Source organism: Pteropus vampyrus, unplaced genomic scaffold, assembly GCF_000151845.1.
Source record: "Pteropus vampyrus isolate Shadow unplaced genomic scaffold, Pvam_2.0 Scaffold283, whole genome shotgun sequence".
Lineage (NCBI taxonomy): Eukaryota > Metazoa > Chordata > Mammalia > Chiroptera > Pteropodidae > Pteropus > Pteropus vampyrus.
Window position 1 is genome coordinate 253,022 of NW_011889064.1, and position 4,717 is coordinate 257,738.

Below are 4,717 nucleotides of genomic sequence, written 5' to 3' on the forward strand. Positions count from 1 at the left end.
TGTTAGTAATATATATAACATCTACAGTGTTTTGTATCATATAAGACAATATTGATATAGGTACTGACAGACAGATGATTCATCTTGTAACCAGATTATGTAAACTTACAATATCTATAAATACAGTATAGCACTATAAATGTATTTTCTCAAAAAAAGAAAGTGAGAATTTATTATCAGTAGACTTACTCTACAATAAATGTTAAATAAAGTTCTTCAGACAGAATAAATATGATACCAGATAGAAACTTGGATCCTCACAAAGAAATGAGGCATATTGGAAATGTAATATATAAAAATATAAAGAATTTTTTTCATTTTTAATTATTTTGAAACAATTCATGTTTACCTTTTTGTTTTCAGTTTCCTGTTGGATAGTGCAAATTTAGAAAATTGTAGTTTTGTTCTGGTTTGCTTTTTGACCTTTCACCAAAGGAGATGCATAAATGCAAAAAAAAAAAAAATACATGAAAAGATGTTCAACATTATTAGTTATTAGTAAAATGTAATTAAAGCCACAATGAGATAGCAATACATACTTATTAAAATGGCTAAAATTATAAATCTGACACTATCAAATGCTGATGAGGACACAAAGCAAATAGAACTCACACATTGTTGGCAGAAATGTAACATGGTACAGAAACTTTAGAAAATAGATTTGTCGTTTTACGGAGTTAAATATACATTTACCATAAGATCCAACACTCTCACTCCTATGTGATTATACAAATAAAATAAAAACCATATTCACACAAATACATGTTCTTGAATGTTTTATATTAGCTTTATTCATAAGTATCAAAACTGGAAACAACTGAGATTTTTTTCAACAGGTGAATTGATAAAGGAACTCTGAAGAGCCCATACAATGAAATACTACTCAGAAATAAAAAATAAAGAATGATTGTTTTGCATGACAACATGAATGAATCTTAAGTGCAGCTCTCTAAGTGAAAGAGGCCAGACATAAAAGATTATGTATTGTCTATGGCTATGCTACCCTGAACACACCCAATCTCATCCGATCTCAGAAGCTAAGTAGGGTTGGGCCTGTTTAGCACTTGGATGGGAGACTACCTAGGAATACCAAGAGCTATAGGCAATTTTAAAAAAATTATATATTATGTGATTTCCTTTACATGATATTCTAGCAATGGGAAAATTATGGGGATCGAAACCAGATCAATTGTTGCCAGTTTTGTGGAGGGAGAATTTGACTACAAAGAGATAGAACAACTGAATTTGGAGAGTGATGTCACACACTGTGTGATACTGTGGTGGCAAATACATGGCTCCATGCATTTGTCAAAACCCTAGAATGATACACCACAAAAGAAGAATTTTCTGTAAGCAGTTTTTTAAAAAGCAACCAGATGTGGAAGGAAGCCAGGATGGAATGCAGACTGTGACAAATGAATCAAACTGTATTACACAGAATGGCATGATCTCACTACAGAGGTTGGTAAAGAAAAGAGCTGACATAAGTAACTTCGGAAAATATTGTAAGGCTAAAAACAAAAGGATTGTACAAAACATCGTAATCTAATTGAGCAGTTTTTTCCTCAGAAGAGTGTGGGTTAGAATTCTGAAACTGAATACTAAGGTTCAGAGAATAAATATATACATTTTAGATATGAACAACAGGTTTCTCATTCAGAGGGGAAAAAAGTTATACATAAGCAAACAAGGAATGCTAGCATTAACCTTGAAGAGCTGGATTAGATCAGAGGTATCGTTATGAATCATGCAGATTAGATAGGTAGATAAATGATAGATAGATAGATAGATAGATAGATAGATAGATAGATAGATAGATAGATAGATAGATAGATATAGATGTATATGTATCTATATATTAACCTACTGATAGGACCTAGAAGTAGTGACAATAGCAATGAACACAACTAGTGTCCAGATAGTGGTTTGTAAGTACCATTCTTAACAGGAACCAGGGTTCCTTGAAGAAGTAATCGATTTCAAGGCCAGGGAAAACAAAAAAATACAAAATAAGCCTGGAGCATCGTGTTGCCAGAAAGTAATGAAGTGCTGAAAAAAATACACAAATGTCAAAATGACAGAAATCAGTCTAAAAGATAAAAGAGCTCAATGGTCAAAGTTGGAAAAAATTTAGCAGTAAAAAGAGAGTATTAGATTATAATTTTAAAAATAAAGTAAATATCTACGATTCCAAACTGATATAAATAAATGATTAAATATAATAAGTGATGGAGAAGAGAGAACTATTCTTTGTAGGAGAATCCAATTAATAAACGTAAAAAAAAAAAAATGAAGGAAAACAAAAATGACTATGAGAACACCAGAATAATAATTGTTATAGGCAAGGTCCACCAATTAATGCTAAAATTAGTGAGTGAAAATTTAAGGAGAAATAGGATATTCACATAGTTTCAAAGAATCTCCTTTCAAATGTTGATTATTAGAGAGGAAAAGTAGTAATTTAAAGTGAAGCAGCCTCAGAAACCACCTTAGCAAGATAATTAAGGCTAATTCTACCAGTAATAAGACGTATTAACATCATGTGCCCCCTGCTCTATTGCACTGAGAGGGGTCCATCACCTGTGTGATGTTCTTTAAAATGCATAACTTCAATCTAACCATGAGAAACATCAGACAAATTCAAATTGAGAGACATTCTATAAAGTTCTAGAAAGAAAAGTTCTAGAAAGAAAAGTAGAGGAAACAGTGAGACCCTAAGAGAATTAGCTTATAAGAGATTTTATCTTAGGTTGAAGAGCTAAGAAATGAAATGTTTGAAGTTACAGAGATGACCCATAGTGGCACTGATTCATTAATAATGCAAGGAGGTGAGAGAACAAAATAGAGAGTATTATGACTGAATTGAACCTAGCAGGAAGTCACATAATATCTGAGTTTATAAAACAAGAAACAATAATACAGGCGTATTGTTTTAATCCATGTTGACAACCTTCAGAAGACCTAAAGGCAGAAACAGTGGAACTAGGGGAAGAGTATAGCTCAGGTGACTTGCTTCTCATTATAAACACTAATTACATTTGTATATTTTTAACCATGTGCATTAATTACTTAAGTCATTTTTAAGAAATAATTTTTTTTCATAAAATAGGAGACTACTAGGTTTTTAACAGATTCAGACTAAAATTTCTTTAAAAATTAAATGTTGCCCATATGTACAAAATGAGACTAAATTATAGAAGGAAAAAAAAAACTCATGCAAATTTTTTTTTTAGAAATCTACCTGTTGCACAAAGTAAGTACTCCTGTCTTTCTGAGAGCTTCTTTTTAAAGATCATTTAGCCTTTGTTTTTGTAACTGAAAAAAGAAAAATCAACAAAAAAATGATGTGGGAAATTGTTTTTTTTTGTGACTGAGTTACTTTAGTTTTAATTCGATTCCCAGGTGGTAGACCAGCTGTTGGATGATGTGTTCTGAAAAGGACCTTGTTCTATTAAGTGGTGATAAGTTAACCATTCTTGAAATATAAGAATTTTCATGCCAGAATTCTCATGGAGAATGGCTTCGTATTGGTAGCAATAGCATATTGTTTTCACAATTGCTAAGAATTATACAGGATACAACTCAGGTACAGCCAAATGGAAGAGAGGCATAGAGCAAGGTAATGAGAGGGGGCAAGGGACATGCAGAGCTTTCGAGCCCTCTCCAGGTGTGCCACCCTCACAGCATTTTGATGCATTCATCAACTCTAGAAGCTCTCGAGACCCCATGGTTTGGGGATTTTTGTGGAGATTTCCTTATGTAGTCATGATTCATTAAATTAGTAACCATTGGTCTAATCTCTGGCTCCTCCATCTCTCCAGAGAGGAGGGGTCATAGGCAAAAGTTCTATGGCCGGTTTTTATGGTGACCAGTCCATATCCTGAGGCTATCCAGGGGCACCTAGCCTTTGGTCATCTCATTAGCATGCAAAAGACACTCTTATCATTCAGGAAATTCTCAGGGTTTTAGGAGCTCTGTGCCAGGAACAGAAGAAAGACCAAGTATATTTTTTTTATTATTCTACAGTAGACTTGCTGAAAGTGGACAGGTTGGGAATAAAATGAGGAGCCAACTCGCAGCTCCCAGAAACTGCTATTTTGAATGTGATGCTCAATATACAGCAGCTATTATTAGTAGGATAACACTATATACTTATTATTTATAATAGGTGTTGATTGAATACCTAGGGCTCTGTTTTGTGTGCTGCTCTTGAGAAGGGACATCACTTGTAAAAATTCTTAATCTTTTAGCAGGAAATGAAATGGGACATCTCTTGCAGAGTTAATCTTTTTAGTAAACCTAGTTAAGTTTTCTTTCCTTCTTCCTATGGAAAAAGGCCCTCTCCCTCAAATCCTGATAATTGCCCTGGCGAATCAGATCCTCTCTGACTATTGATAAGGGTCATCAGCTCATTGTTAAACAGAAATGGTGTTAAGCCATACAGAGCTCTTAGAGTCTGAGAGGGGAGGGGACGTTAGGCCAAAGGTCTTTTTCCTCTTTAAGAAACATATTAACCAAGGCTGTTTCCCTTTACTCACTTAATAGGTAAATCAATAATAGAAATTAATAGATATATGATTTAAATAATAAGCTTTTATCCTCTTTTCCTTGTCTAGGGACTGAGGTGGCCCTTCAGCAGGAAACCCAAGACCCCACCCTGACTGAGGCAGAAAGGGAAAAAACTCCATGAAACACCTGTTGGCAAGGACTATGGCCA

At 33.9% G+C, this 4,717-nt stretch overlaps 1 pseudogene; it reads left to right on the forward strand.

Moving 5' to 3' along the window:
- The first annotated feature begins 986 nt into the window (after positions 1 to 986).
- Positions 987 to 1,105, forward strand: LOC111729831 (annotated as a pseudogene).
- Positions 1,106 to 4,717: the final 3,612 nt, after the last annotated feature.